Source organism: Jaculus jaculus, chromosome X (assembly GCF_020740685.1).
Source record: "Jaculus jaculus isolate mJacJac1 chromosome X, mJacJac1.mat.Y.cur, whole genome shotgun sequence".
In the NCBI taxonomy this organism is placed as follows: Eukaryota; Metazoa; Chordata; class Mammalia; order Rodentia; family Dipodidae; genus Jaculus; species Jaculus jaculus.
Window position 1 is genome coordinate 127,744,238 of NC_059125.1, and position 14,186 is coordinate 127,758,423.

Below are 14,186 nucleotides of genomic sequence, written 5' to 3' on the forward strand. Positions count from 1 at the left end.
TTAGTATGGTGGTAATCCAAGTTTCTGTATTATTTTACCACTTATTGACTGTGAGACCCTAAGATAGCCATGTCACATCTCTAAGTTTAGGTTTATTCATTGGTAAATAAAGATCATACTGATTTACTTTAGAAAGGTTTATTTTAGGAGTAAATATTGCATGGAAGACATTTATGAGAAGTTAGTACTTTCAGAACTTCAGAAAGTGGACAGGGATGAGGGAGAGGATGGTACAAACATGTGAGGTATCTATACTAAGTACGTCTGTAATTAATCAAAAATTATAAAACTTGGGTTTGAATGAGACTACTAATAAATAATTAATTTGAGCAGTACTCATGAGCCCCATTAATCTCCACAAAGAAAGGTGCAAGCCAAGAAATGCATACCTGTGGTATGAGTGTGGGTAGAAGTAGCAGTGACTAGGTGGTTTTTTAGAGACTAGAAATTTGACAGGTGATCTTCAGGAAGTCCTGTATGGTGGTTCTCTCTCACCCACATAAGACCAGCTATGAACTCCCTCCCTGTAATGGTCTATTGTTAGGATGTCTGTTTCAATTCCTCTGGGAAATATATAGGGCTAAAAGGGAAAATAAAAGGCGAGGAACATAGGGCTATATGCTAAGTAGTCCTTAAAGTGGTTTAATTAGTGACTGGGATGGGGCAAATGGATATGTAGAAAAGAGAGCATAAAGGCAAATACATAATCATAACATAATATTTAAAAATTGTGTTATGAGAGAGAGAGAGAGAACTGACATAGAATCGGTAGATAATTTCCTCTACAGAAGTGCTTTTCAGAGCCTAGAAGAGGCATTGGCACTCAGTATGTAAGTAGAGAGGATTTGTAGAGTAAAAGTATGAATGGTACAGGGAACAGGCTGGGAGGAAAAAGAGACACAGAGCAATATGAATGGTGAAAGAGAGGACCTGTAACTGAAATCAATTCTACAAACATTATTGATCCCATATTGCTTGCTAGGTACTGAGAAAATTAGAGGGTGGAGCACAGATCTGCATCATGGAAAGCTGTAGTCACAAACTGGTTGACAACTGTGTAGAAGTAGTAGAAAGTAGTTAATGTTCTCAGTTGTGGCTGTATGAGAGTGTCCTTCAGTAAGTCCTTATTCTGCCTGCTTCTAGTATGCATCAATGGTCATATTCCTACTGTTTGTCAAATGCTAGGAAATCACTAAGAACATTTAAATACAAACTATTACCATGCAAAACTGGAAATAAAATTTACTTATAATGACAAACACCAACATCTATTGTATCTTTTTGGATTGTAACCAGAACCCTTAAACCTAGGCATCATCATTCTCAACTTCAACTGGGCAAACCCAGGCCTGACAAGTAGAATAGTTTGCTTGTAGTCTCATGTTAGTACAACCAAGATTCGAACTTGATTCTCTTCTTTGCCAGTTGGTGCTTTGTTCTTTCACCCTCTGCTGTACCTATGATGCCTGAATTTTTCTACCCAGCCACTTTTGTAATTCTGAACAATCACAAATACAGATATCTGATGACAGCATATTTTGAACAGAGTCACATGTTGCACCAGAGGAAACTCAATTTTATAAAACAAACACAATGAACAAATGCATTGAAACACTAGAAATCAACAACAAGATAAACAACAGAAAACACACTAGCTCCTGGAGAATGAATAGCTCACTATTAAACAATGACTAGGTTATGGAAGAAATCAAAAAGGAAGGAGACTTTTGGGTAAGATGGTTGCATAAGAGTTACACCAATCCAGCCTAGAGAGGGATTTTAGCAAACCCACAGCAAAGTACATTCTTCATTGGAAAAGTGAAGGTGTATAGGTTTTTATCGGCCACAGCATTTAAGCAGGAGAGCTAAGATCTATCAGAAAGGAGAAAATTGGCTAGAATCCCAAGGAGGAGCTTTCAGACTCAGACCTGCTCTTTGGGGACCCATGTGGATCCATGTGCCCATTCTGTACCCAGCTGCAGGAGCAGAGACTAAACAAGGGTATTTTCCAACCTCATCCTACTTATTACAAAGTCAAGAAACCTAAAGAGGAGACAGCAGAGGAGCTGCTGAATGGAACACAGTCAGGACCAGTTGAGAAGTTCCAGTACAATTCCAGACTTCCTGCACTCTCCCATCCCCCCAACTGACAGCACCAAAACCCTTTGGAGAACGCATTCAGCTCCCAGACAGGGCATCCAGCACAACTGATCAGAACACCATATTCATAGCACAACAGGGAGGGATTGAGGTGGACACGCAGAACTGGTGATATTTGAAGCCATCACAAAAGGTAAGGTGGCTGGCTGACAGGGAAGGTTATGGGTTACATATTATTGTTGGCTTCACCATTGTCAATTAAACTGTATTTGGGGGTTGACTATTGTTGCCTTTGATGCTTTCAGAGTCATAGGGCTTTTGTCTTTTGATTCTGTCATGATTGGGGACAGGGTCTGGTTTAGACCCAGGCTGACTTAGAACCCATTTCGGAACAGAAATCTCAACCTCCCAGTTGAAAGGATTAAGGGTGAGAGCAACATACCCTCTTAGGGAATTTGGCTTTATAAGGTTATCTGTTTATTTCAATCCCCACTCATGCATATATGTGCTGGTTTTTACTGAATGTGACTATTGATGAGTTGAATTTTAGAATTTGCCAGTAAATTGTTCAACCCAGATCGTAAGAATGCTTGAATAGCAGGAAAACTCAACACATAGGATTACTTCTGCAGTTGGATTGGAGTACAAGAGCTACCCTTAGCACCTTAAACTCCTACTCTGAAGGTACATGAAGTTGGATTTCAAAGCTAAAAGCACCACAAATTATTAGAAAACCTAAGCATCAAATCAACTCAGGATGCAAAAATCACAACATTGTAATACAAAACACAAAGAAACAGAACAATACAATCCCACCAAGAATTATAAATCCATCAGAAATGGCCCCCAATAACACTGTTTTAGATGAAATTCTTGACAAAGATTGCAAAAAAGTGATTGTAGAAGCTGGATGCAGTGGCACACACCTTTAATCAATCCTAACACTTGGGAGGCAGAGGTAGGAGGATCACCATGAGTTCAAGGCCACCCTGAAACTACATAATGCATTCCAGGTCAGCCTGGGCTAGAGCGAGACCCTACCTCAAAAAAGGGGGGACACTGAGAGATGGCTTAGGGGTTATGGTACTAGCCTGTGAAGCCTAAAGACCTGACAGAGGTTTGATTCCCCAGTATCCACATAAAGCCAGACACACTAGGTGGTTCATGCATCTGGAATTTGTTTGCAGTGGCTGGAGGCCATGGTGTACCCATTCTATCTTTCCTTCTCTTTCTCATAAATAATAAATAGAATATAAAAATGTGTCTATAATCAAATAAATCAAAGATGAAAACAAATGAATTAAAGAAGAAAACAAGTTCGTAAAGTAATTCCAAGAGAATACAGGAAACCAGCTTAATGAAATGAGGAGGTCACTACAAGACATAAGTAAAGAAATAAAAATACTGGAAAAAAGGCAGCAATTCTAGTACTGAAAAATACAGTTAGTCAAATAAAAATTTCTGTAGAAAGTCTTACCAGTAGAATGGATGAAGGAGAGAAAAGAAGATATAAACAAGGAGATCATATGGCAGATCTAATAAAGCCCATCAAAGAGAAAGACAAGATATTAGGAAGGCATGAGTGGGAATTTCAAGATATCTGGGACACTATGAAAAGAAGAAACATAAGAATTCATGGAAAAGAATTTCAATCCAGAGGACTAGTAGGCATTTTCAACAAAATTATAAAAGAAAAATTTCTCCAAAAATAAAAACACATGCCAATGCATATACAAAAAGCTTTTAGAACACCAAACAGACAAAACCTGGAAAGAACCTCTCATTGTCATGTTATAATTAAACTAGTAGACATGCAAACCACAGAAAATATATTGAAAGCAGTTAAAGAGAAAAAGCAAGTCACCTATAAAGACAAGACCATCAGGATCACAGCACATTACTCAACACAAACTTTAAAAGCCATAAGGGCTTGGAATGATGTATTCCAAGTTCTGAAAGATAACAACTGTCAACCAAGAATACTTTAGGCTGCAAAGCTATCTATCTAAATTGAAGGCAAAATAATGACATTCCACAATAAAAACAGGCTAAAGGAATTTATGACAACTAAATCAGCTCTACAGAATATATGTGAAGGAATCTTGCACACTGAGGAGCAAGCAAAGCACAAACATGAGAAAACAGGAAAAAAATAAATCATACTCAAATAACTGTTAAAACAAGGGAAAAAGGAAGCACTACAAAACAAGAAGAATGGTGAGAATAAACACACACCTTTCAATAATAACTCTTAATATTAATGGTCTCAATGCCCAAATCAAAAGATACGGGCTTGCAGACTGGATGGAAAGGCAGGATCCTTCCATTTGTTGCCCGCAGAAAACTCATCTCTCAATAAAAGTTAGACAGTGTCTTAGGGTGAAATAATGAAAAACGGTATTTCAAACAAATGGCTCTAGGAAACAAGCAGGATTTGCTATTCTAATATTTGACAGGATAGACTTCAAACCAGTGTTAGTGAGGAAAGATAAAGAAGGTCACATTACACTGATTAAAGGAAGACTCCAACAGGAGGACATTATAATCCTAAATTTATATGCACCTAACATGGGGGCTCCTAATTTCATCAAACAAACACTATTAAACTAAAGTTCACAGAACACCAAACACAATTGTAGTGGGTGACACCAATACCTCACTCTCAACAAGTGAGAGGTAATCCCAGAAAACAAACAAACAAACAAACAAACAAAAAAATACCAGAGACATCTGGATTAAATGATATCATGGAACAAATGGACGTAAAAGATATCTACAGAGAATTCAATCCAAACGATGTAGAATATACATGTTTCTCAGCAGCACATGGAACATTCTCTAAAATAGACCATATATTAGGACACAAAGCAAATGTTAACCAATACAGGAAAATTAAAGTAATCCATTGTACACTTTCTGACCACAATGGGATTAAACTGCAAATCAGCAACAAGAAAAACTACAGAGAATACAGAAATTCATGGAGACTAAACAGTACACTATTGAATGGTGAATGGGTCATTGAAGAAATCAAGAAGGAAATCAATAACTTCATAGAATCAAATGATGATGAGAATACAACATACCAAAACATTTGGGACACAATGAAAGCAGTCCTAAGAGGGAAATTTATACCTCTATGTTACTATATTAAGAAATTCGAGGGCTGGAGAGATGGCTTTGCAGGTAAGCACTTGCCTGTGAAGCCTAAGGACCCCAGTTCGAGGCCTGACTCCCCAGGACCCACGTTAGCCAGATGCAAAGGGGGTGCACGTGTCTGGAATTCATTTGCAGTGGCTGGAGGACCTGGCGTGCCCATTGTCTCTTCCTCTCTCTATCTGCCTCTTTCTCTCTCTGTTGCTCTCAAATAAATAAATAAAATAACAACAACAACAACAAAAAAAGAAATTCAAGAGGTTGCAAGTAAACAATTTAATGCTTCACCTTAAAGCCTTGGAAAAAGAAGAACAAGGCAAACCAAAAATCAGTAGATGGGAAGAAATACTAAAGATTAGGACAGAAATTAATAAAATAGAAACAAAAAACAATCCAACGAATCAATGAAACAAAGAGTTGGTCCTTTGAAAGGATAAACAAGATTGATAAACCCTTAGCAAATTTGACTAAAAGAAACAGAGAAGAGATAAAAATTAAAGATGAAAAGGCACCATTACAGCAGACACCAAAGAAATTCAGAAAATCATAAGGATATACTTTAAGAATATATGTGCTTTTATGTTTGAAAGTCTGAAAGAAATGGTTGATTTCCTCGATTCATATGAGCTACAAAATTAAATCAAGTTGAGATTAAACCATTTAAATAGACCTATAAGAAGCACAGAGATCCAAGCAGTTATAAAAAAAAATCTCCCAATTAGAAAGTCCAGGCCCAGATGGATTCACTGGTGAGTTTTACAGGCCTTCATAGCAGAATAAATACCAATGCTTCTCAAAGTTTTCCATAAAATAGAAAAGGAATTAATCCTACCAAACTTCTACAAAGCCAGCTTTACTCTGATGCCAAAAAAGACACAGATAGAACAAAAAAGATAATTACAGACCAATCTCCCTAGTGAACATAGATACAAAAATTCTGAACAAATTATTGGCAAACAGAATACAACAATATATCAGAAAGATTATTCACCCAGATCAAGTTGGCTTTATCCCAGGGATGCAGGGATGGTTCAACATATGCAAATTGGTAAATGTAATACAACATATAAAAGGTCTGAAGGACAAAAATCAAGTGATCATCTCACTAGATGCAGAAAAGATATTCAACAAAATCCAACATCCCTTCATGGTAAAAGTATTACAGAAACTGGGACTAGAAGGAACATAACTCAACATAGTAAAAGCTATTTATGATAAGCCTACAGCCAATATAATACTAAATGGAGAAAAACTTGAAGCTTTTCCACTAAATTCAGGAGCAAGACAGGTGTCTTCTGTCCTCAATTTTATTTAACATAGTACTGGAAGTCCTAGCTATAGCAATAAGGCAAGAGACACTCAAAATAGGGATATAAATTGGAAAGAAAGAGAACAAATTATCATTATTTGCAGGTGATATGATTCTATATATGAAGAAACCTAAAGACTCTACCAGCAAGCTGTTAGAGCTGATAAACACATATAGCAATGTACCATGATACAAAATAAACACACAGAAATCAGTAGCTTTCCTATATAGAAACAAGAAACATGTAGAGGATGAAATCAAGGAATCTCTCCTATTCACAACTGAATAAAAATAAATAAATAAATAAAGTACCTTTGAATAAACCTAACCAAGGAAGTGAAGGATCTATACAATGAGAATGTTAAAGCACTCAAGACAGGAATTGCAGAAGACTGTAGAAAATGTTCTTGGATAGGAAGAATCAATATTGTGAAAATGTCAATCTTACCAAAAGCAATCTAAACATTTAATGCAATCGCCATTAAAATTCCAATGACATTCTTCACTAAAATAGAACAAATATTCCTAAAATTCATTTGGAAGCACAAAAAACCTTAAATAGCCAAAACAATTTTGAGAAACAAAAATAAGGATATTGGTATCACTATATCCTATTTTAAACTATATCAGAAAGCCACAGTAACAAAAACAGCATGGTACTGGCACAAAGACAGACATGTAGATTAATGGAACAGAATGGAGAACCCAGATGTTAATCCAGGCAGCTGCAGCTATCTGATTTTTTGGAGAAAAGATAGCCTCTTTAACAAGTGGTGCTGGGAAAATTGGATATCTATAGATAGAAGGATGAAAATAGATCCTTGTCTTTCTCTATGCACAAGAATCAAGTCCAAATGGATCAGCGACCTTAATGTCACACCTGAAACTATGAAACTGGTAGAGGAAAACACTTCAACATATTGGCATAGGTAATGACTTTCTGAATATAACCCCAGTTGCTCAGGAAATAAAAACACTAATCAACCATTGGGATCTCATGATAATACAAAGCTTTTGTAGAGCAAAACACTGTGAATAGAGAAAAGTGACAACCTATGGAATGGGAGAAAATCTTTGCCAGCTATACATCTGACAGAAGATTGATATTCAGAATATATGAAGAACTCTCAAAAACAAAACAATGTGAAATCAAACAACCCAATTAAAAAATGGACTATGTAATTAAATAGAAAGTTCTCAAAAGAAGAAATACAGATTACATATAAACATCTAAAAAAGTGTTCTACATCATTAGCCATCAGAGAAATGCAAATTAAAAATATTTGAGATTCCATCTCACTCTTGTCAGAATGGCCAACACCATGAAAACAAATGACAATAAATGTTGGTAAGGATGTAGAAAAGTAGAACCCTTCTACACTGTTGATGGGAATGTAGTCCGCTACAGCCACTGTAGAAATCAGTGTTGAGGTTCTTGAGACAGCTAAAAATAGATTTACCATATGATTCAGCTAAAGCACTCCTACGCATATATCCTAATGACTCTTCTCACTACCTTAGAGATACTTGCACAACCATGCTTATTGCAAAGTTTATATACAATAGCTAGGAAATGGAACTAGCCTAAATGTCCTTCAACAGGTAAATGGATAATAAAGATATGGTACATTTAAACAATGTAGTTCTGTACAGTGGTTAAGAAAGAGAAAATTTGCAGGGAAATGGATGGATCTGGAAACTATTATACTGAGTGTGGTAACCTAGGCCCAGAAAGTCACACGTTGCATGTTCTCTCTTCTATGTGGATCTTAGCAACAAATATTTAGACTTGTGTGTGAGTTGGAACCAAAAATTGGTAGTAGAGACCTGTATGCTAGATAAAGGCTATAAGGGAGAGAGGAAAGGGAAGGACTTTGGGGGATGATATTGCATATATGTATATAGAAGAACAGATTACAGGGAGTGGAATGGCCTAAGTGAGGCCAGGGGAAGAGATTGAATAATAGAAGGGTGGGGGAAGGTCAATCAAAATTCAAGATATTCTTAATAAGACATATAAAAGCCTACTTTTTTGGATAATGGCACATCCAGAAGCCATAGATAGCTACTGTAAAATTTTCAGTGCCAGTCAGTTGGCCAGGGAGGTCCCTGTTACCTCCAAAATATTACAGGATACTGCCAAGGCCCTGGTTTTCCCATGAGTAACAGATAGTAAGACCCTATTGCTAAAGACTTCAAATACCTGGGCAGCAAGGTCACTAAGAAATCAAGCCGGTGCTGAGCTGAAAAACCTTATTCCTGTAGACTAGCCAACTGAAAACTGGAAAAAGCTGCACTGAATGCAGGCTTGTGGGAAACAGAAGTCATCAGGTGATACCACCAGCCTTATATTTGTTGCTCAAATTTTTTTTTGGCTATTCAAGTTTTGTTGTACTTCCAAATGAATGTTAGGATTTTTTTATATTTCTTGAAAAATGCCATTGGAATTTTAATAGGGATTGCATTAAATGTGTAAATTGCTTTTTGTAAGATTGACATTTTCACAATGTTGATTCTTCAAATCCAAGAACATTGAATGTCTTTCCATTTCTTTGTGTCTTCTGTAGTTTCTCGTTTGAGTGTTTTAAAGTTCTCATTGTAGAGGTCCTTCATTTCCTTGGTTAAGTTTATTCCATGATACTTTACTTTTGAGGCAATTTTTATGGGAGTGTTTCCCTGATTTTATTCTCTGCATATTTGTTATTAGTATATAGGAAAGCTACTGGGTTTTGTGTGTTTATTTTGTATCCTGCAACATTGCTAAAAGTGTTTATGAGTGCTAACAGTTTGCTGGTTGTGGTGGCTTGATTCAGGTGTCCCCGATAAAGTTAGTTGTTCTGAATGCTAGGTTCCCAGTTGATGGAGATTTGGGAATTAATGCCTCCAGGGGGGCAGTGTATTGTTGGGGCGAGTTCATGGGTGGTATATCCAGCTCCCCCTTGGTAGTGTTTGGCACACTTTTCTGTTCCTGTTGTCCATCTTATGTGGGCCAGGGGGTGACGTCCACCCTCTGCTCATGCCATTGTTTTCCCCTGCCATCATGGAGAATACCCTCAAGCCAGTAAGCCAAAATAAACCTCTTTCCCCACAATCTACTCTTGGTTGGGTGATTTTTACCAGCAATATGAACCTGACTGCAACAGTTAAGTGGTACTGAGGAATGGAATTGCTACTAGACACCTGACCGTGTAGCTTTGGCCTTTTGGAGCTGGTTTTCAACAGGAATGTGGAAGGGTTTGAAACCTTGGCCTAAGACACACCTTGCAGTGCTGTAAGTACAGCTTGATGGACTATTCTGGTCAGAGTTGAAAGACCTGAATGCAGTAAGAACTATGGACTGTGAGGTTTGGCTTATGAGGGTGAGAAAGAAATTTGCTTGGTTTGGGCTAGCAGTTTGTATGAGCAGCTTGTTGTTATGCCTGTATCCTGAGAAGTTGTGCAGGGTTGCTTTGAATAGAAATACACTGGTGTGAGCAGAGGGATATGGCACAGAAAAAAGGAAATCTTTGAGTAAAGTGCTGCTTGTTCAGCTGCAATTAAGAGATTACAACCTTTGAGATTGGGCCAACTGATGTGCACTGGGGCAACAGGAAGAATGTAGACTCTTTTAACGGGCCTCAGTTCTCAAGTAGTGTCCTGTTCTTCAAAGTCTGATTTATTCATCCCCAGATTACCAAATTGGCACCCTACCTGATGTTGTGGAGTATAAGAAATGCAGGAAAAAGAGGGTTATTGAGTTTGCAACACAGCCTTGTGTTTTGGAAATGGCCATGGGCAGTGTGAAGCAGGTTTGCTGAATGCCTGTATGGAGATCCCATGTTGCCATGAAGATGAACCATGGATTGCAGTGGAGACCCAGTGGATATGCTATAACCACGAGATGGCTGCTAAGGAAGGCTGCCAGCCCTGATGAAGTTTTTGAGGACTATGAGTAGCAAGGCTGAAGGGGTGAAATTGGAACTACAGAAACTTGTTGCTGGTTAGAATTACTGGATTTGGAGATTTGTCACTGGCTAGAGTTGCTGGACTTGAAGCCACAGAGTTTGATGTTTGCCCTGGTTGTTTTAAGTCTTGTATTGGTTAAATATTCTTTACTATGCCTAATGCCATCTTTTGCAGTGTGAATGTTTATTCTGGGCTATTATGAATTTGGGGAGGGATTTTTTTTGGTATTATTTCTCAGCTAAAAGATCTGGTCTATGGGAATGTTTGGACATAATTGGGATTGATAAAAATTATGAGGAGTTTTAAAGATGGACTAAATGCACTGTCATGGATAGTTAGTTATCAGTTTATGGGGGCTAGAGGCAGAATGTGATAGTTTGATTCAGGTGTCCCCCATAAACTTAGTTGTTCTGAATGCTAGGTTCCTAGCTGATAGAGATTTGGGAATTAACACCTCCTGGAGGCAGTGTATTGTTGGGGGTGGGCTTATGGGTGTTATAGCCAGCTCCCCCTTGCTAGTGTTTGGCACAGTCTCCTGTTCTTGTTGTTCACCTTATGTGAGCCAGGGGGTGATGTTCACCCTCTGCCAATGCCATTGTTTTTCCCTGCCATCATGGAGCTTCCCCTCAAGCCTGTAAACCAAAATAAACCTCTTCCCCCCCCCCCAATCTGCTCTTGGTTGGTTGATTTCTACCAGCAATGTGAACCTGACTGCAACACTGGTAGAGTCTTTTGGGTCCTCTTTTTATAGAATTATATCATCTGCAAGTCATGATAATTTCACCTCTTCCTTTCCAATTTGCATCCCTTTTTATGAGAGTCTCTTACCTTATTGCTATAGCTAAGGCTTCCAGTAAAATATTAAATAAAATTTGGGACAGTGGACACCCTTGTCTTGTTCCTGAATTTAGTGGAAAAGCTTCAAGTTTTTCCTCATTTAGTATAATGTTGGCTGTAGGTTTATCATAAATAGCTCTTATTATGTTGAGATATGTTCCTTCTATTCCCAGTTTCTATAATACTGTTATACCATGAAGGGATGTTAGATTTTGTCGGATGCCCTTTCTGCATCTATTGAGATATTTGTGTCATATTTGTCCTTCAGATCTTTGATATGATGTATTACATTTATCAATTTGCATATATTGAACCATCCCTGCATCCCTGGGATAAAGTCAACTTGATATGGGTGAATAATCTTTCTGATACATGGTTGTATTCTGTTTGCCAATATTTTGTTCAGAATTTTTGCACCTATGTTCATGAGAGAGATTGGTCTGTAATTTTTTTTTTTTTTTGTCTTTGTCTGGTTTTGGTATCAGGATGATGCTGGCTCCATAGAAGGAGTTTTGTAGAAGTCCTTCCTTTTCTATTCTATGGAAAAGTTTGAGAAGCTGTGGTGTTAGTTCTTCCATGAAGGTCTGGGCCTGAACTTTTTTTAGTTGGGTGACTTTTTATAACTGCTTGGATCTCCGTATTTGTTATAGGTCTATTTAAATGGTTTATTTCATCTTGATTTAATTTTTGTAGGTAATATGAATCAAGAATTTCATCCATTTCTTTCAGATTTTCAATTTTATATATATATATATATATATATATATATATATATATATGCCTCTAAAATCGAATATATATATTTAAAGTATGCCCTTATGGTTTCCTGAAGATGTTTGGTATCTGTTGTAATGGTACATTTTTCCTCACTAATTTTATTAATTTTTTTCTCTTTTTTATTTCTTCTGGTCAAATTTGCTAAGGGTTTATCAGTCTTGTTTATACTTTGAAAGAACCAACTCTTTGTTTCATTGATTCTTTAGATTGTTTTTTTATAATTTGGTTTCTATTTCATTAATTCCTGCCCTAATCTTAGTTGTTTCTTCCCATGTACTGATTTTTGGTTTGCCTTGTTCTTCTTTTTCCAAGGCCTTAAGGTGAAGCATTAAGTTTGTTACTTGTGAATTCTCTAATTTCTTAATATAGGCACTTAGAGCTATAAATTTCCCTCTTAAGAGTACCTTCATTGTGTCCCAAAGGCATTGGTATGTTGTATTCTCATCATCATTTGATTCTATGAATTTATTTATTTCCTTTTTGATTTCTTCATCATTCAATAATGTACTGTTTAGTCTCCATGAATTTCTGTATGCACTCATGTTTCTTGTTGCTGATTTGAAGTTTAATCCCATTGTGGAAAGATTGATTGAGTACAGAGAATTTTTCAATTTTCCAGTTTTTTTTTTAAAGATTTGCTTTGTGTCTTAATATTTGGTCTATTTTAGAGAATGTTCTTTGTGCTGCTGAGAGAAATGTATATTCTGCAGCATTTGGATGGAATGTTCTGTAAATATCTGTTAGGTCCATTTTTCCATGTCATCACTTAATCCATATGTCTCTCTGTCTATTTTTGCCAGGATTACTTTTCAATTGATTAGAGTGGGGTACTGATGTTACCCACCACAGTTGTGTTTGGTGTTATCTGTGAACTTAAGTTTAATAGTGTTTGTTTGATGAATTCGGGAGCCCACATGTTAGGTGCATATACATTTAGGATTGTAATGTCCTCCTGTTGTAGTCTCCTTTTAATCAGTGTAAAGTTACCTTCTTTATCTTTCCTCACTGATGTTGGTTTGAAGTCTATCCTGTCAGAAATTAGGATAGCAACCCCTGTGATTTTCCTATTCCTGTTTGTTTGAAATACCATTTTCCATCCTTTCACCCTAAGACAGTGTCTATCTTTTATTGAGAGATGAGTTTGCTGGGGGCAACAATGGCAGGATCCTGCATTTTTATCCAATCTGCAAGCTGGTGTATTTTCCTTTGGGCATTGAGGCCATTGATATTAAGAGTGATTATTGGGCTGGAGAGATGGCTTAGCGGTTAAGTGCTTGCCTGTGAAGCCTAAGGACCCCAGTTCAAGGCTCGATTTAGGATTGTAATGTCCTCCTGTTGTAGTCTCCTTTTAATCAGTGTAAAGTTACCTTCTTTATCTTTCCTCACTGATGTTGGCTTGAAGTCTATCCTGTCAGAAATTAGGATAGCAACCCCTGTGATTTTCCTATTCCTGTTTGTTTGAAATACCATTTTCCCCAGGACCCACATTAGCCAGATGCACAAGGGGGTGCACACATCTGGAATTCATCTGCAGTGGCTGGAAACCCTGGCACACTCATTCTCTCTCTCTCTCTCTGCCTCTTTCTCTGTCACTCTCAAATAAATAAATAAAGAAATCAAAAAAGCTTAGGAATTCTTTATTAAAAAAAGAGTGATTATTGAAAAGTGTGTAGTTATTCTCACTATTCTTCTTATTTTATAATGCATCTTGTTTTCCCTTTACACACTTCTTTTAAGTGTTATTTGAATATGGTTTATTTTATCCTATTTACTCCTGTGTGTGTGTTTTCTTTCTCTTCAGCATGAAGGATTTCCTCAAGTATTTTCTGCAGAGCTTAATTAGTTGCCATAAATGCCTTTAGTCTGTTTTTGTTGTGCAATGTCCTTATTTCTCCATCAATTTGGATAGATAGCTTTTAAGGATAAAGCAGTCTTAGTTGACAGTTGTTATCTTTCATAACATGGAGTCCATCATTCCAAGCCCTTCTGGCTTTCAAGTTTTTGTTGAGTAATCTGCTGTTATTCTGATGAGCTTGCCTTTGTAGGTGACTTCCTTTATCTT